Source organism: Leptonychotes weddellii, chromosome 7 (assembly GCF_054177405.1).
Source record: "Leptonychotes weddellii isolate Sample4059 chromosome 7, ASM5417740v2, whole genome shotgun sequence".
NCBI classification, from domain to species: domain Eukaryota; kingdom Metazoa; phylum Chordata; class Mammalia; order Carnivora; family Phocidae; genus Leptonychotes; species Leptonychotes weddellii.
Genome location: NC_138375.1, coordinates 93,880,815 through 93,901,128, shown reverse-complemented (window position 1 = coordinate 93,901,128; position 20,314 = coordinate 93,880,815). Strand labels below are relative to the sequence as shown.

General features: G+C 39.7%; 2 long non-coding RNA genes across 3 annotated transcripts in view; one reads left to right on the top strand and one right to left on the bottom strand.

Moving 5' to 3' along the window:
• LOC115944019 (uncharacterized) overlaps nucleotides 1-20,314 on the bottom strand; it is a 238,613-nt gene that overhangs the window by 31,237 nt on the left and 187,062 nt on the right. The gene's annotated exons all lie outside the window — the stretch shown is intronic.
• The window catches only part of LOC145722692 (uncharacterized), a 38,374-nt gene that overhangs the window by 3,373 nt on the left and 14,687 nt on the right, over nucleotides 1-20,314 (top strand). The window contains exon 2 of the long non-coding RNA XR_014147150.1: nucleotides 10,247-10,274. This is a non-coding gene — a long non-coding RNA (uncharacterized LOC145722692). The remainder of the gene's footprint in view (nucleotides 1-10,246; nucleotides 10,275-20,314) is intronic.

Below are 20,314 nucleotides of genomic sequence, written 5' to 3'. Positions count from 1 at the left end.
AGTGTACTGTGGGGACTTTTAACAAATATAAGTAAAATGTATGACAAAAATAGCACAGTCTGGGACGCCTGGGTGGCTCAGTCGGTTAAGCGTCTGCCTTCGGCTCAGGTCATGATCCCAGGGTCCTGGGATCGAGCCCCGCATCGGGCTCCCTGCTCCGCGGGAAGCCTGCTTCTCCCTCTCCCACTCCCCCCGCTTGTGTTCCCTCTCTCGCTGTCTCTCTCTCTGTCAAATAAATAAATAAAATCTTTAAAAAAAAAAAAAAAGAGACAGAAAAAGAGGCCAGGCCTGTGCCCTGCCTCTCCTAAGCAATCAGAGCTCTTAGAATAGCTCTGTTACTGGGGCAGAAGCAAATAATCTTTTGCTCTCCCTAAGCATTAACTCTTCCACATGTCTTTAGCATTCTCCGTGGGCATATTGGTGCCAAAGCACAGAAAAATTTAATTTCATGTCGCTAGGTTTTTGCTTTTCTATGGTTAATGAAGAGGCAGGTGTAGTTAACTGGGCTGTTAGGAAAAAAAAGTGGGGGGAGAGTAGAAACTGCTTATTTGACCAACTTCAAAATTTGCTAAACCACAAGATAAGACAACTCATAACTTGTTCCAAGCACCCATATCTCATTCACTTTCAAAGGAAGTGCTCCTGAAGGTATTTCACATTTACAAATGCAATTGTTTTGCCAATCTAGAGCACTCTGAGCTTGCACATAAGAATTTTTGAGCCCTTCACCTACCCCTTCAAACGATTTAAATATGTAATATAGTAAGCCCAAGAGTAAAGTTGCTAGCTATCAAACTGGTGAGTTGTGGGGGATGGAGATGTATACCCAGTGCTCTCAAGAATTAAGGTCAGTGTAATCCATCACCTGATAAAGGGAAACTGGTCTGTGTAAAAAGAAAGATTAATTATTTTAAAGGATTGTATTTAATAAAATAATTGGTTAGTAACTAAATGGTTGACTGAATTTGGTCAGTTTCCTTGTTTTGGAGCCATCAGTTTGGGCTCAGCCTCAGTTTTCATCTTTAGTTCAATCTTTGGCTGCGTTGAGGTTTTTACTGAGTGCTTACACCAAAGGGTAGGGAGGAAAAAGCAGCAGGGGCATGAGCCACAGTTTGTCATTTTTGTCACCTAATAGAAAAATGGATTCATGTATAACTTTTCTTTAGAATCTCTTGGCTCTGAGCAGATGGCAGATATTTAATACAGGTCTCTTGAATATGTAAATGAATCATGGCACCCATCTGGTACAGGCAAATTCTACACTGGGGATTGTGGTTGCCTCTGTAACATACATTGCACTTTTCTCTTATTGAGAAAAAGCAATGGTGTCTGAGGGAATGCCCTCATTTAAAGAGCTGGACCTGGCTGATTATGTGTAATCTCAACCCATTTTGCTGAGATTGTCTAAGAAATGGTCATGTGACCTTTGATCCTGGCCAGTGAAAAAGAAAAGAGGCTTCTGGGAATGCTTTTCTTGGTTCTGAAGAGAGAGCAACAAGAAGCCAGTTTTCTCTTCCTCACTGTAAGGGAATAAGGAGGCTTGCCCCAAGTGGCAGCCATTTTGTGGCACAAGAAAAACCAACCTGAGAATGAAGCCAAAGCTTAAAGCAGCAGAATGAAGAGACAGAGAGAATCTGGCCCTTCGATGATATTTTGTGACTCACTGAATCAAACATAAAGCCACTCTACTTCAGAACTGAGTACTGTAAGGCTTAATATCCCTGTTGTTTAAGCCAGTTTGAGTTTAGTATTCTATTTCTTGCAAATGAATTTGAATGATGTGAAGACTGACACCATTTGCAAAAAGAGGTTTTTTAAGTATCTAATTATTTCAAATATCCAGCTTACCTCTTTTTGAAATAGATATCATTAATTAACTTTATATTACTTAAATGTCCTTCACAGTCCCTTCTCACTAAAAGCTGATTTTAAGAATTTAAAATCTAAAAATGTAATAGGAAATCAGGGCTGATAGCATATAGCTCCCCCAAAAATTATACTCTCATTTATATAAATGTTTTACAGCAAATTTTTAAGTGTAGTTTTCGGTTCTTGTAGCTTGGTTATATTTCTTTTTTACTTTATTTATTATTGGGAATCTCTAATCCAAATCCATACAGAAGTAACTTAAGCCAGGTTGTAAAATGGAGAGGAAAGCACCACCGACCATGCCCACCTACTCTATAAATAATTAACCCTTCTTCCATACATCCAATGAAATACCCATCCTCTAACTGGGTAGCTGGGTATGAACCCTGACTGTCCATTGCAGAATAGCACAGCCACTAAGAGCATGGACTCAGATCTCGACTCTGCCATTTATTAGCTGTGTGCTTTGGGGTGAAATATTTAACCTCTATAAGCCTCCATTTATCCTTATGTAAGTGAAGATAACAGTTGTATTTACCTCACACTATTATTATGTGGGTTATATAAGATAATGCAAGTGAAACACTAAGCATAGTGCCTAGCATGTAGAAATCTTATTAATGTTCACTTTATGGTGCAAGTGATCAATGGGTTTGACCTAGAGGGAAGATGTTAGCATTTTAAAAGTACAGCTCGATAAACCAAATTATTACCTAAATAAGTGGAGTTCAGGAGAGAGCTGTTTGGGGACAACAGGCATAGTGGGATATTCTCCCTCTTAATATTTATTTCCTAGCTCCCTCACATGGAATTAGTCTGGATCCCTCTCCCCTCCTCCATCACCATAACACTTAAGAACTAACTCTGATTTCTTCACATGGAGCTCAGTGAAATGATGAAATAAGTTGTAACATAGCAGGATGATAGTATCATGTCTTGGTATGGAATACTCAAAATTATCTTTTTTAAAAATCTAGAATATAAAAAATAAATAAATAAATAAAGAGAGAAAAAAATCACTATAGCCTGCTTATACTGACTCCATTCTAAGAAAATCAAGAAAGTGCTTGAAGGGTACAGTAGGAAGCGCACTGTCAGGAGTGGAGGGGCTCTACCTCCACCAAATGAGTATGAGCTTGAGCAATCACAGCGTCCCACTGGAGACCAACATCTTCATCTGTCTAATGAAGGATTTTGGACATGAACCGGGTTTTACACCATGTGCTCCCTAGCCTTATCAGGGGCTGTCAGGAGAGAGAGCAAGAAGCAGGAGCACCAATGACTGGTCATTGGGGTCCTCCCACTAGCTTTAACCAGAGCAGTGTCATGACCACCTGTTTCATCTACTCTATTACAATAAAAAGTCTGAATACACACACACACAAAAGCTTAGCCAGATGGTCTCTAAGGTCTCTTCCAACTCTAACTCTCCAGATTCTCCCTACACATGGCTCTGATCACCAATGTTCCCAGCACAGCCTAATCTTTCTGTTACCACTGAACCCACCAGGGGATATGATCAGTTTTGCTGCTTCCATAGGCTTTGCCTAACCAGGAAAGCTTGAAACACCACAGCTTCAGGGCTCTTGACAAGGATGACTAGAGCAGTGAGTTAATGAGCCCACAGAGACGTAAGAAGCAGGGGGCATCACAGGAAACTCAGGAAGCCCGATTCTGAAGGCAGAAACTTAAGAGGTCTCAGACGAGGTATGGTGCAAGAGGCTGGATCTCTTCAGAAGTTCCTAAGCAGAGCTTCTTCCTGAACTAACATGCTTTCCCCAATCCCATCCTCAGTGTCCCCAGCAAAGAAAGACCAGAGATATCCCATCTGATTACCTTTTGCACATTTGATTTACTCATGTTCACCTAGCTATTCTCTTTCAGAGCCCCTGCAGAGTCTGAGATGGAGCTTATCGAGTTAGATAACATGGTCTGTGAAAGTGGGGTTTCACTGGTCAGAAACAAGGATTTGCAGCATTCATTTTCATCAAATGACAATAATAGATTTTTCCTTAGTCCATTTAAACTCCTTAATTTTCTAATTCAATCTTGATGTAATTCAAACATACCAAAAGTATAGAAAATTTTAAAACACAACAAAAATTCATGTATGCTCAGCTTTGTCAAAGCTTAAATTTTGCTTTCTATCTTTAGAGCTTCAGGGTCTCTAAAGGGAAAAAAATTAATACAGATATGATGACAGACCCCTCCTCAATACCATTATTCTTCCTACACGCCTCTCTTCGGAAAGATTATTATCTTTAATTTGGTGTTTCTCACTTCCACTCACATTTTCATAATATTTTATAATATATATAGTATATATAATTTGTATACTTAAATATATATGCAATATGTAATCAGATTACATATATGAAATACATAAATGCAAAATGTATATATTCATAAACAATATGTTGCAATGTACCATAAATATTCTGCAGCTGTTTTTCTTTTTAATATTTGTTTTAATATTTTACTTTTTTAAGTCCATCCACACTGAAACATGTGGCTCTAGATCACCTTAATTAACTTCAGTATAATATGTCCTTGTATGAATCTACTCCAACTTATCCATTCTCTAGTGAATGGAAATTAAGGCTGTTGCCAATTTCCATCCATTACAAATGATATTAAATTGAACAATTCATATCCACATGTGAAAAAATTTCTCTAGGGTGGTAGAGAATTCCTTGGGTGAAAATTAAGTTCATTTTAAATTTTATTTGATGTTACCAAATTGCTTTCCAAAGTGGCTATCCCAATGTACACTCCCACTTCACAAACTCACTAGCAGAGTATGCGTATTTCCTTGTCCCAAATCCTTCCCAACACTGGAATTTGAAGACTTAACAGTTTTTACAAACCCAATGGGCATGAAAAACTATTTCGTCGTGGTTTTAATTAACTTCTCCAGGATCTCTGGGAAGGGTGAGAAACTTTTCAAACATATATTCGCCATTCATGTTTAGCTTCTCATAACTGCCTGTTCTTATCTTCTGCCTACTTACAAGTTCACTTATATTTTTCTTATTGTTTTCTGGTAGCTCTTTAAATATTCCAGATATTATTCCTCTATCAGTTACATAATTGCAAATATCTCGTCTAATATTATGATCTGACATTTAGTTATGTTGTCTCTGTTTATAAAACCTTTCAAGGAGTGGAAGTTATCAGTATTTTCCTTTATAACATGTAGTTTTCATGCTTTGTTTAAGAAATCTTTCCCTACCTCAAAGTCATAAAAGTATTTCTGTGTATTTTGTTGTAAAAGTTTTAAAGCTTTATAATTTATACATACCCAATCTACTTGGAATCAAACTTGTATACATAGAATGAGACAGATATACAGTTTTCTTTTCCCATAGAAATAATCAATTGTACCATTTATTTAAAAATCTGTTGTTTTCCCACTAATTTACAGTGCTACAACTATCATATATTCAGTAATTATTCAAACAAGTGTAAAATCTCTATTAGATTGCACTGGTCTATCTATATATTCCTATGGCACTGCCATCTATCTTAATTATTTTAGCATTTAATAAGTCTTGATATCCAGTAGGGCAAGTCTTCCTGCCCTTGTTTTACTTTTAAAATTGTTTGGACTATTGTTGGCCATTTGTTTTTCCATATAAATCTTAGGACAAGATTGTCAAATATTAACAAAAGCTGTTGGGATTTTGAATTTTATATTAACTTACAGAGCACTAACATCTTTAAAATATTGAATCTTGCCATCCATAGACATAATATAACTATTTACTTAAGTCTACTTTTTTTAGATTTTATTTATTTATTTTAAAGAGAGAGAGAGAATGAGCAGAGGGAGGGGCAGACAGAGAGGGACAGAGAGAGAATCCTCAAGCAGACTCCCCACTGAGTGCAGAGTCCCACACAGGGCTCAATCCCAGGACCCTGAGATCATGACCTGAGCTGAAACCAAGAGTCGGCCACTTAACCAACTGAGCCACCCAGGCATCCCTAATAAAATTTAATAAATTTTTATAATTTTTTTCTTAAAGTGGCTTGAATATTTGTTAACTTTATTCCCAGACACCTTAAAAGTTTTTGTTACTTTTTGAAAAGGTATTGTTACTTAAATTATGTTTTCTAACTTTGATATTTTCTACCTTTGTGGCCAGTATGTAACGATCTTAGAAGTAGGTGCTGTGATGTACCACCCAGATGTCCCTCTAAGTCAGAAGGGCTTATTTGCCGAGCAGTGGGATATGCTACTGACAATCTCGAGAGGTTGTATTGAGGTATTGGTATTGAGGAGGGGTGTGTCTACCTTACCTCACATCCCTTTCCTAGGGAACCTGTTAATCAGCAAAGACTGATTAACAGAGAATAAAAACTTATCTTCCTCACATCAGCTTGGGACAACTCGGAAGGGCCATCCCAGTTCTAGAGCTTCCCTACCGAGGTCTTCACTGAGACCACATCCCACCCCATCTCCTCCTCTCTTCAGTCCTGCTTCTTTCCTGGCCTGTCTATAGGTATCAACCTCAAAAGCATGCTTTCTGCATATTCATCTCTACCTCAGAGTCTGCTTCCTGGAGAACGGAACCTGAAACAGTCCATGAAAGCAGATGCTAAGATGAGATTTTGCAGTTGGGTCATCTTCGGCCTGACTGGTGATGAGGACCCATCACTGGCACAAGGTAGAGATGAAATTGTTAAAACTTATCTGTGGTAAACTGAGAGGGTATTCTGGTAAAAGAGGGTGCACAGGAGAATGCAACTGATCAGGCATTTGAAAAACAGGGGGCTGGGGGCCGCCTAGGTGGTGCAGTCAGTTAAGCATCCAACTCTTGGTTTTGGCTCAGGTCGTGATCTCAGAGCTGCAAGATCGAGCCCTGCATCAGGTTCTGTGCTCAGGGTGGAGTCTGCTTGAGGTTCTCTCTCCCTCTGCCTCTGCCCCTCCTGCTCGTACATTCTCTCACTCTCTTTCTCTCTAAAATAAATAAACAGATCTTTAAAAGAAAAACATGGGGCAAATAATAACTACAGGGACAGTGGAACTGGGTGACTATAGCTAAGATTTATTAATCATTTGAAAAATATATAGGAAGACTAATAGAAATTAATTATTAATTAAAAACTAAATGTAATAGTCCAAGGATCTTGTGAAGTGACTCTCGTATCTTGCAGCCTAAGGAAAAAGTAAAGATGGACTTAACCTTAAGAGGAGCAGAATTCCAAAGAAGATGAAGCTCTCAGTTCCTACTGGTTGGTCAGCTATGTAAGTTCAGAGCCCTGGCAGGGAGAGAATGAATGAGGATACCTGGGGTGATGCACCTGAAACTCTTTAATTTCTTACATCCCCCAGAACCATCAGAGCTTGCACAAGTGGCCCACCCCTCACTCCTAACACCTATTCTTTCCCTCTTACTTGCATCTACAGAGATGCAGAGAAGAAGGGTCTCAGAAAGAAGTCTTTTCTTCTCAGAGAAGAAGCCTCTCTCCTGCAGGACAACACGCCTCCCTCCTGGGATCAGCCTCCGCCACCCCTCCTGGTCATTAGGACAATAATGAAGGTTAACTCAACCTGGATGGGCTGAGCCTGATAAAAAAGGAAGGAGAAATTGCCAAAAGGGAGGTGCAGGACCCAGAAAACCTGTCCCAACAAGGGCCAGGGGACTACACACTAGACTGGATTCTGAGGATGCTGGTTCAGTGGAGGCAGAATATAAAGTGGAAGAAGGGAGTTTATTAATTTAGGGGCACTGTGGCAGGACACAGAATTTAACATGGGTCCTCATAGATGTTGAGAGATTATGCAAACACCCTCCTAGGAAGGCTCCCAGATGCATGAAAAAGCTATGGCCCAGGGCTTTGCAAACTACAATCCCAGTGCCTTATTTTTGTACAGCCTGAAAGCTAAGAATGTTTTTTCTGTTTTTAAAGCGCTATAAAAAATAAACAAAGATAGGCAAGTAAGGATGTTTGTGGCTCACAAACCCTAAAATATTTACTCTCTGGCCCTTTATAGAAAACGTTTATTTGACTCTAGCCCACACGAAGTGAATGCAGAAATGCCTGAATTACCAAGGCAGGAAGTCAAAGAAATAGTAAAAAGACCTAGATAAGTAGGCATAGAAGAGTGGACTTACCACGTAAGACTGAAAAATCCACAGGATGAAAATTCTCCATACAAGGGCCCAAAGCAATAAAAAATGCACTGGTGAGAAGACCACTAGCCTCCTGAAGTTCAGTGGTAGCTCCCCTCTGCAGGCCAGATGACAGTAGCAGAGGCCATTACAGAACTGGCCTCACTGATAGCAGTGGGGATACCGGACTCCGAAATTATAGAGGCCAGATGGCAGCACTTAACAGTTAGAAGCCAAGGAGATGGAATTATCATAATGAATAGCAGGTTCTGAAATGGTGGGGGGGTGTTAATGCTAATTATCAGGAGAAGGTAAGGTTGCTATTACATAATGTCAGCAGGGAAGACTATATTTGGCATTTAAGTGATGTGCCTCTTGGTAATATCTTGCCCAATTGTGATGGTAATTGGACAGTTGCAGCAACCCTGGCCTAAAAAAAGGACACATGGCCAGAGTATCAGACCTGTCAGAAATGAGGATCTGCGTCACCCAGCAGGTTTGCCACTGACACTAGCAGAGATGCTATGTAAGAAGAGAGGACGTCTAGAATGCATAGGAAAGCCGTAATCAATGAGTATCAGTGGTGGCCCCAAGACCAGCTGCTCCAATGGAAGCCACACTCTGTCCTATTCATCTTCTTCCTGTAAGTTTCCCCCCTCCCCAAGGTAAAGACTCCCTTTGAGATCCTGAAGGAATGGCTCCCAAAACTTAAATAAATAAGGTAGATCCCCGTGCCTCCCAAGTCCCCCTTTAGGACTAAAGAACTTATCCCCTTCAGTGCAGGAAGTAATGCTAGCAGTTAGACCTCATCCACAAGCCCTCTTAAAGAAGAGTCTTGGCCAAAAGAGCTGCCAAACCCAGAGCCACATCACTTCCCAGGGCATTGTACACCGGGCAACTGGTCAACTTGGAAATATAAAGCCCTGGCCTCTCCACCCTAACCTAGAATAATTCTAAAGGGAGTCAGCAGCTTCAGATCTTCCCAGGAGGTTGTCTGGGGCCTTCTTTAGGACTGCATCACAGTTCAACTTCTCTCTTTGTACAATCCTGCTTCTCACCCATCCCTTCCACAGGTGTGGATATTAAGAACACAACCCAATAAACTACGTGCTGACTGCCAGGTCAGAGTCAGCTTCCCTGGAGCCCAACCTACAAGAATCTTCTCTCCAAAAACTTTATTATTTGAATTATTTGACAGTTTCTCTTAGATATATACATTGTCTAAACACACACACACACACACACACAAGAAAAAGTGTTTTCTTTTTTTCCAATGCTTATATCTCTTCATTTCTCTTTCTTGTCTAACATCACTGACTAGAACCTGTAGTACATTGATAAACAGATGCTGTGATGACAGGCATTCTTGTCTTAGTCCTCTTTGAAGAGAATACCAAAGAGGATATTTGCTCTAAAATGTTGGTAGATCATCTTTTGTCAAATATTCCCCACCTTTCCATTTTACTAAGAATTTATCATGAAAATATATTCAATTTTTTAAGTGTTTTCCTGCTTCGATTTAAATGATTGTGTATTTCCTCTTCAGTCAATACGCTAAATTACATTACAAACGGTTCTCTTGTTAAATCATCTTTACGTTACTTAAGAAGCCCTACTGGGTTTACACACACACACATACATGTATGCACATGCACACAAGTACACATATATAAAACTCATAAAGATATAGCTGGATTCTGACTTGCTTGTATTTTATTTATGATTTTTGACCCTATGTTTATTTGTGAATATTTGTCTGCAAATTTTTTTCATATTGACTTTTTCTGTTTTTAATATCAAGTTTATCTGTTTTTCTATCAAAGTTATACCAGTCTCATAAAATGAGTTGGAGAGCACTCTTTTTATTATCTGAAACATTTGTTTAATACTGAATGTTTGCTAGAACTTGCCTGTAAATTAAGAGTTTGAAATGAGCGTGTGTGTATACATGCATATGCATATGTGTAGATTTTTACAAAATATTGCATTTTTTAAATGATTATAACTAGTAATCTGTTTCTTCTTGAGTCAGTTTTGGTAAACTTAACATTTGGTAAACTAAACATTTTTCTGTACTTGCTGCAACTGGATATACAAACTCACTAGTGGGATGAAACAGACAAACACACAGTTTCTGTTTAAGTTTGTTGGCATTTGGATAAGCATAGTATCCTCTTTATTTTTTAATATCTACTGTATCTTACCAATGTTTCTTTATTCATTCCTAAAAAGATTTTGCATTTTCCCTCTTTCCCGCCCAGGTTATGAACAAATTGAGAAATCAAAGAAGTAAGTACCTTTGTTAGTTATAATGCCTGGGCTGGAGATTGTAGCTTAATATGAGAGCCAGAATTAGACTGATTTGCTGACTCAGGAAGCAGAATTCCCCCAAAAGGGCTGACTGGTTGAGATCTATGGCATGGAGGAGCATGAAGGAGCAGAGGAAAACTTACCCTGACTCCAGACAGGTTTGCTCTGAAAGAAGAGCAGAGCTGATATGAGTAAGCTCAGTATTCCTCTCAAATTTACTGGTTAGGTAAACCATTCTACCCTCCTAGGAGCAGAATGCATAAAGAAGCAAAGTCAGTTTTCAAATTTTGTTGAAACTTCCTAATTTTTAGCTTTTTATTTTATTACTTTATACTCCCAGCCTCATATTTTCCTTTCTTTTAATTCTTTTGAGTTACTCTGTTCTTTTACTAGATTCTTAATTAAGCCCTGGCTTTCTTCACTTTTTTTTTTTTAAGATTTATTATTTATTTATTTATTTTAGAGAGAGAGAGCGCAGAGTGGGGGGGGGCAGAGGGAAAGGGGGAGAGAGTTTCAAGCATACTCCCTGCTGAGCAGAAAGCCCAACATGTGGCTCCATCCCATGACCCTGAAATCACAACCTGAGGCGAAACCAAGAATCAGACACTTAAAAGACTATGTCACCCAGGGGCCCCATGGTTTTCTTCACTTCTAATGAAAGCAGTTAAGGCTGGGGCACCTGGGTGGGTGGCTCAGTCGTTAAGCGTCTGCCTTCGGCTCAGGTCATGATCCCAGGGTCCTGGGATCGAGTCCCACATCGGGCTCCCTGCTCCATGGGAGGCCTGCTTCTCCCTCTCCCACTCCCCCTGCTTGTGTTCCCTCTCTCACTGTCTCTCTCTCTCTGTCAAATAAATAAATAAAATCTTTAAAAAAAAAAAAAGAAAGCAGTTAAGGCTGTAAATTACACACTAAATAGCATTTTAGCTTTATCACACTACTTTTATTTGACATTTTCATAACTGTTTAATTATAAATATATTTCCATTGTTATTCATTATTTGACCCATGATTTACTTAGAAATAGTTACTTTTAATTTCCAGAAATATTATGTTTTATATTATGTTTTAAAAAGAATTTTTACTTACTGTTTTCTCACATTTAACCCCATTGTAGTTAGAGAACTTAGTGTGTATATGCTTTTTTTGGTATTTACTATTTTTACTAAGCCTTTCTATGTAATGATACACTAGTTGTTTTCTTTTTTAAATGGCCCATGAGTCCTTGAAAGGAATTCGAATCTTTCTGGCATACTGTTTCTTTTATCCTTATTTAAGACTCATCTTTATCTCTATCAGTTAAATACCACTTTGTATATTATTTTAGCTATATCAGCTTTCCCTTGGTTAAAATTTGTCTGATATATCTGTTGCCATGCTTTTTTTTTTTTTTTTAAGATTTTATTTATTTATTTGACAGAGAGAGACACAGCGAGAGAGGGAACACAAGCAGGGGGGAGAGGGAGAGGGAGAAGCAGGCTTCCCGCTGAGCAGGGAGCCCAATGCGGGGCTCGATCCCAGGACTCTGGGATCATGACCTGAGCCGAAGGCATACGCTTAATGACTGAGCCACCCAGGCGCCCCCATGCTTTTTTATCTTTAACTCTGGGGGTCTTTATGGTTTAGATATGTCTTGGTTAAAATTTGTCTGTTATATCGGTTGCCACACTTTTTTATCTTTAACTCTGGGGGTCTTTATGTTTTAGCTATGTCTCTGGTTTTTGTTTTGTTTTTATTTTCAATCCAGCATGATAATCTTGATTTTTTAAACAGGAGAGTTTAGTCCATTTATATTTGTTTTAATTACTGATGTATTTGAGTTTATTACTACCACTTATGTTGTGTTTCCTATTTACCCTAAGGTATATTTATCTCTTATTTTGGCTTTTACTGGACTTACATGAATTTTCTTTATTCCTTGCCATTCTCTCCTGGTTTAGAAGTTATATATTTAATTTCTGTTTTTTTAGTGGTTACCCTTAAAGTTTCAATATGAATACTTATTTTAATGAAGTCTAAATTTAATCAATAGCTCTATCTTCCTCCAAAACAAGTATTTATAACAATTTAAATCTAATCAGTGTCTTTCTGTCTTATATATTAATTTTGTACAGGTTTTAATTTTCCTTGTCTTTTTTTTTTTTTTAAAGATTTTATTTATTTATTTGAGAGAGAGAGACTGAGAGAGAGAGAGCATGAGAGGGGGGAGGGTCGGGAGGGTCAGAGGGAGAAGCGGACTCCCTGCCGAGCAGGGAGCCCGATGCGGGACTCGATCCCGGGACTCCAGGATCATGACCTGAGCCGAAGGCAGTTGCTTAACCAACTGAGCCACCCAGGCACCCTAATTTTCCTTGTCTTTTTACCTCTAAATCATGCCATTGCTGACATTGTTATTTTATAGTAAATACTAATTAAAATTTGTCCCATGTGTTTATCATTCCTTCTTGCAACTCAGTCCTGATTTCTGGATTTAATATGTCAATGAAAAATTCTATGGTAAGCCAAATTATCCATGGGTGAGGGTGTAATACAAATTTTATCTTGGCACTTTGAAAATATTATTTTTCTTTTTGCTATTGAATAGTCTGTTGTAGTTCTTATAAATAATATACTGTTTCTTCTTTATTGTTCCTAAGATTTCTTCTTTGTCTTATGAGTTCTGAGATTTTATTTCAGTAAGTCTAGTGTCTTTTGTATTTAATCTGCTTGAGATTTATTGTGCTTCCCAAATATGAGGATTTAAGTTTACTTTTAACTCTGGAAAACTCTTAATCATTATCTCTTCAAGTACTCCCTTTATTTTTTCTACGATTAACTATGATTAACATATAGAAACCTTTAATTCTATTTCTACATGTATTTTCAACTGTCTTATACATTTCCTGTCAATTTATCTCTCAATGCTAGTTTCTGGATAATTTTATGAGATCTACTTTCCAATTTACTAGTTCTCACTACAGTTGCATTCAGTAACATTCCCTTCCAGAAGTTTTTAGTAAGTTCTTTCAAAATCTGCTTTCCTTTTTTTACAATTACTTTTTATAACCACTTGTTATTTTCTTGTATTTTAAATTCCCTACTTTATGTCTTTAATCATTTAAAACATCATTCTCATAGTTTCTACTCAAGGCTCTACTATTTTAAATTATTGGAAACTGTGTAATTCTAATGTGCTTTTTTATGTCTACTAATGCACACACATGGTAGTTTGCTTTCTTGTGTATTTTGCAACTATGTATCAGGAGCTCATGTTCAGCAGGTATTTATATGTGGGAATCCTGAGAGATCCAGATTAAGGGGTCATCCTACCGTATCAGTTTTATGTTTGTTTCTGCCAGGAACCTCAGAAAATAGCTCTTTTTATAAAAATTTCTTAGCTTGGGGTTTTCCAAATAATGTAGGCAAAATAAAATTCAAGGTCAAACAGGCACAGGTCCATGGGAGATTTTTTTTTTTCTTCTCTTTCAAGCAGCATCTTGCTAATGCTCAAGACACTTTAGAAAAAAGTGTATTATAAGAACCTTGTTCCATTTTTACCCATGGTGGATAAAATGTCCTCTTTCTTACCCCTTTCTCAATCCTCGCGTGCACCCAAAATGATCCCCTAAGTAGTGTTTCTCTCTCTCTCCCTCTCTCTCTCAACCCTCAGAATACTTTCCTCACAAAACAACTAATTGACTAAAGCAGAGTTTCCAAAAAGAGCAGGCCCACAGCCCACTTTACAAGCAAAAGCTTTATCTGCCTCAAGGTAAACGTCTACTAGCGTGTTTAATGAAGAAAGTCAACAGGAAAAGAAAAAACAGAAAGGGAAAATAGAGGCAAGGAGAGAATTTATATTTGTTGGCCACCGACATTACAATAACCCTCAAAACCACTTTTTGTGGCAGATGTTCCTTTTCAGTTTGCAGACAAGGGCCAAGGCTATATAGCCAGAAGAGGGGGCTAACCCATATCTCCCTGACTCCTTTCCTCAGAAGGAAAGTCCATGAGTCAGAAAAGTGGAGCCCATAGTAAACATCAGAAATAGAGCCTCAAGTAAAGGAAAGCTCAAAGCAGGAAAGAGTCCTGTTCGTAAGAGTATCATGAATGGGGCTCTTTCTGTAAACTCTGCTCTAGCCTATTAGTTCCCTCTGGACATACTGCTCCATTTCAGATTTTCATTTCTTAATCCTCTCTTCCCTTCCCCAAAGTTTCCAATAGCAATTATGCTGATTCTCTAGGCCAGAAGACTAAGACCACAAATGGGAAGGGAGGAACAATTGGAGGAAAGGCTTTTCCAAACTTCCCAATATCAAAATATCTGTGGCATTCCCCCCTTGGAGACAACGCCACCTCCCTGAAGCCCAGATATACCTGTGAAATAAAGTGGCAAAGTAATGTGATTTTGGAATTCAGGCCTTCTGATGTTCCAGGACATTTAAAAAATCATATAGTCATCAAAAAGCTTCACTCCCAGCTGTGTGGAAAGTGACTCTGCAGCTCTCACTTAATTTTGGTTGCATTACCTCATTTTATACATCATTCATGACAAGCAAGAAACCACGGGGCTCCCTTGGCTAAATCCTCTTGTCCTTGACACAACTCTAATTCCTTTGGCCATTTACTTCATAAATGTGGTAAATCCTGCAGCTAAAAGAGGTTGCGCAGAAGTTTTGATCAGTTGGCTCTTCCCTCGTTGTCACAACAAGCAAAAGAGGCCAAGGCAATTAGCAGCCCTGACCTACTACCATTTTCTTGTCCTTCCCATGTGATCCACATTGCCCATTACTCTGGCAACCAGGATGGAAAGGGTGAGAAAGAGGAGATTTTCAAAAATTGTCTTTGGGTGAGATATTTATGTCTTCCCACCTGGCATTTTTCCTTGAACTCAAAGGGAGCACCAAGATAGCCAGCAGCGTGACTCCTCTACCCCACATAAATGAATACATTTACACCTTCCTCAGCTGTTTGTGTAGAGAAGGAGCTAGGAGTCTCCATGTGCTTCAAGGGCCCATCCAGGTCTCCTGCATGTCAAGACAGAAACTCAGGAGCACATGGCCTCAGGCCCAAAAGTGATGTGGCACTGAGCCATGCCCGAGGAGAGCAGTTCTGTGATGATTCTCTCTTATTTGTAGACACAGCTCTTCCCCCAGTCTTCATTACTGGGGCTTCATAATCCTCCTAGGAGGAGATCACATGGAAGCAAAAATTCATTCTAGACCTGCTAAAGAAGTGGCAGTGTTTGGGGCTGGAGTCTGCAGGTACTTAGAACTGAACCAGGAATGTGAGTCTGTCCCAGGATTCAAACACAATTAGATAAAGGAGTCTTTTGGGCCAAGGCTTAGACTCATTGTGATCTTCTGTGCCCCTTATCCCTACAATAAAACATATTTAGAATGGAGGGGCTACAAGATGCTGAGTCATCAGAGCAAGATTAGATCATTTCCATGTACTGTGCACAGACATAAATGTAAACATCTTAAAAAGGATTTCAACATCAAGGATTAAAGCAAAAGGGGTTTTATGTTTAACTAAGAGTTAAGCATGAATTCTATTTCCCCATAATTCCATTAATAAAGGTTTTACTTCTAAAGTGTTTGGGGGCACTATGCTGTCTTTGCTTGAGACCTTGGACCACAGGAGAATAAATAAGCAAGACACAAAAGCATCAAAATTGACTGGAATTTGTCTCAAAATATGCAATGCACTTTGAAAACCAAAGGAAGAGACTAGCTAAAAGATACATATTGCTCTGTTTTAAAAAGACTATTTTTATATTTGCTTAAGGAAAAGGGATCCAGAAAAGAAGCTCATTCAACAAGATCATCCTTTGAGTCCCTTTCTCCAAGAAGCCAACTAATCTGGTCATTAGAATCACTTTCCATCTACGCATGGGTCCTCTTGAACTCCTTAATCTTGTATTATGTAGACCTTAAAACCAATTGCTAGAAGAATGTATCAAAGAAAGTTTCAAAGTCAGCTTAAGGTTAATTTTGCTCAAGAAATTCCTGGCTTTCCTTCTTTTGGTGCCTCTCTGTCCCCTCTGCTTAATTGCTTCTGTCTTCCTCCGGCCTAACCCCAGCTTGATCTTTCTTACCAGCGTCTGCTCCAGGCCTGGCAGAGCAGACAGAGAAGCTCTTTAAGAATATAGAGTTGACTATTAATAGGAGTGACACTGGCCATTGAAAGCCAAGGCAGTCAAGTAAGGAAATCTGTCAGCCTGGATTAGCTTTCCAGCACCTGGGAGGTAGGACTTATTTATAAATAAAAATAGAGAGCAAAAATATCTGGACCCTCATAGGCCCCTCATGTCTGAGAAGGCTTACATGGATCCAAGTCCAGAGGATTTTCCCAGCTGTCCTCCAAACCTAGCAGCAAACTTTTGTTTCTGAAACTGGAATTAAAAAACGTAGGCTTATTTCCATCTGAATCAAAACCTCTGCTTGTACAGACACTGTACTTTTTGCATGAATTGCTAAACAGAACCAGATCCCCAATCCTGTAACAGGAACCAGATATGTCACAGCGTCCTCTGGGATTCACATATCAAAGTTATTGATGGGTTCTTTGCCAGAGCATGGCCCTTGCCCTTTACTTCACTCTGGGCCTTCCTGCATCCACCATGGAAGGACCATGTTTCCTCCATGTAAGATCTAAGCCCTCTACATCTCAATCTTGGTAGAATCCTTTTCCTATTGCAGAATGGACTGTAAGAATCAAATCAAAATCTATTGCGAGCAGCCTGCATCTCACAGGAGCATTTTGAGGTTAATTTGCTAAGTGTCTGGGTTCTAGAAGTTGCATGAGGACACTTGTTGCCAAGTTTGGAGGTCAGGTGACCATTAGGTCACTTTGTGATACCATGGTCTCTGGTCCAGAGAAGCTTACAGTATCATTGTACTGAAAATCTACTATCATGTATCTCAAGCAATGGTGCACACACACACACACACACACACACTCGATTTCCTTGGAAAGTGGTGGTTCTGTTGTGCAAGCTAATACAATTGCCCAGAGCATTTTCTTGTGCTATTCAGCCTTTCAATGCTCATCTCTTATCTTCTGATTATACCATCTCCTTTTACGAATAATGCTTGCTTTCTAGGGTGTCAGGAATTAGTAGACTATTACCATCCCCCTACTAGCTGCCCACATTTCGTTTCTTTAATCTTTCCTCTGATCAGATTCCCTGAGCCCTCCTCACCTACAGCTACTCCTTCTCCTTGCCCTTTTCCAAATTCCCTAAGGTTTTGTGTTCCTAAACTGAGCTTTACAAAATCAGAGTGATATTCCAGATGCTTGCTCACTAAGGAGCCGAGAGACCAGCTGTCACCTCTGGTCTCTGTTACACTGTGACTCAAGGTATGTGTCCCAGAATAGGCCTGGCCTTTCATGCTGCCTCCTCTCATTGTGTTCTGGCTGCTCGGTGGCTGTCCACTATCAGCCCCACTCCCCTTTGGCATTACTGCTTTCCAGGTTTCTGGCCACTGCCTCAGAAAGGCTTTGATGACTTAGGAAGAATGACCATGAACCATACTTGGAACTACAGAGAAGAAATCTTCCCCTACTAAAGTCACCTCCCCTGGGGTTACATGGAGCTGCCATAGGGCTTCTCCCAGGTGCCTTGTTGCCTAGGAACCCTACTTTCTTTTCTCCACCTCCCCCGCAATCTGTCCTACTCTCCTTTTTGAGGAGCTCAACTAGGGCAGGTGGCCGGAAGGGTGTCCATGGGGACTGAGGGGCCCCACCCTCCTCCAGGAAGGTACAGGGCCCACGCTGTGCCCTGTAGAAGTCCGGGAGGCACTCATTTCAGGAACCCCCAGGCCCACAGCACTAATCCCTACAGCTGCAGGGGGAAGAACATTCCTATTTTAAGAGGTCCTGAGCAGTGATGTGCTCACCAGGTCTGAGTCACTACTTCTCTCTAAGGTCTGTGAAAGAAATACATTTCTCAGCCTTAGCTTTGCATGCTTTGTTTTCTTCAGCCTCCACTTCAACCAGCCTCAACTGGTTTACCACAAAGTGTTAAAAGGAGCTAGTGAAGCTAGTGGTAACCAAGGAAGCAATGGTGTCTGGAATTATAACAGAGGCAAAGCTAAGAGTTATACGAAATCTAAAAATAAGTCACTAACCATATCCTACTTCCTTTAACATACACATTCAGGAACCTAGAAAAGAAAGCCACCCACAGTTCAAAAGAATCAATAAAGAACACCATGATTAACCACACCCCACCCTGGCACAAAGAAGCCCACCCAGCCCCCCTTAGGGAACAGTTTTAAGCAATGAGGATATTTCATGGTAAGATAATTCATCACTATTATAGGTGAGACTCTAGAACCACCGGGGGCCTCCGCATTAGCCATCACAGTAATTAGAAAAGAACGTCACATCACATCCATGGCCTTTGGTACCCTTCACGCAAACTACTGCAGGCGAGCGTGAGTTCCTCCACAGAATTTGCCTGCAAAACATGGATTTCTTCCTCAACAGCAAGTTACTGTTTAATCAGCTTTGTCTTTTAATATTGACATAAATAATACTAACCACTTATATTTATTGTATATGTACACAATAACTCATTATTAACTCACTTAATCCTTATAGCAACCATATGAAGCACCCCTTTTTGCACAGGAGAAAACAGAGGTATAGAGAAATTAAGTTCAAATTCAGATCTTCCTAGCTACACACCTTAAGAACCTTTAATCCCATTTCTATACAGTTGATTACAAGTCAAATTTTGAATGGTAAAGGGTTTCAACCTTTTTCTTATTGGCAAATTCTCATTCACTCAGCTAGTCTGGCTGTTTTTCACACATTTTAAATGACATCAATTCAAACAGTTTGTACTTTTTTCTCAGACTTCCATATTGCATATCACATTTGGGTATGGCTCAGCAGCCCAAGTAACTGGTACAGAGAATCCCTTACTCCCAAGCTCCGCTTTATTTTCCTTTGAGAAAAACAGTGGCCAGATCTAGGGTAGAATGATCCTGGCCTCAAGTTATGAGCTCCCAATTCTTTTTTTTTTTTTTTTATGAACATATAATATATCATTTGTTTCAGGGGTACAGGTCTGTGATTCATCAGTCTTACACAATTCACAGTGTTCACCATAGCACATACCCTCCCCAGTGTCTATCACCCAGCCTCCCCCATCCCTCCCACCCCCCACCACTCCAGCACCCTCAGTTTGTTTCCTGAGATTGAGTCTCTTACGGTTTGTTTCCCTCTCTGGTTTCATCTTGTTTCATTTTTCCCTCCCTTCCCCTATGATCCTCTGTCTTGTTTCTCAAATTCCTCATATCAGTGAGATCATATGATACTTGTCTTTCTCTGATTGACTTATTTCACTTAGCATAATACCCTCTAGTTCCAACCATGTCGTTGCAAATGGCAAGATTTCATTTTTTTGATGGCTGCATAATATTCCATTGTATATATATACACCTCATCTTCTTTATCCATTCATCTGCTGATGGACATCTGGGCTGTTTCCATAGTTTGGCTGTTGTGGACATTGCTGCTATAAACATTGGGGTGTACGTGCCCCTTCGGATCACTACATTTGTATCTTTGGGGTAAATACCCAGTAGTGCAATTGCTGGGTCGTAGGGTACAAGTAGTCCCAATTCTTTAGGACTACCTTGGTATCTGTGTTTGTTTGTTTAGAGCTACCATAACAAAGCCACAGACTGGGTGGCTTAAACAGGGGAAGTTTATTTTCTCACTATTCTGTAGACTGTAAGTCTGATATCAAAGTGTCAGCAGGGTTGGCTTCTCCTCCTTGGCTTGCAGATAGCTGTCTTCTCCCCAGGTCTTCAGGTCATCTTCTCTCTGTACCTGTGTCCACATTTCCTTTCCTCATAAGGACCCCAGTCGTGTTGGATTAGCGACTACCCGTATGACCTCATTTTACCATAATCACCTCTTTAAAAGACCCTGTCCCTAAATACAGCCACATTCTGAGGTACTAGCCTAAGAACTTAGATGTATGAATTTGGCACCTGGTTGCAGGGGGGGGGGGGGGGGGGGGGGGG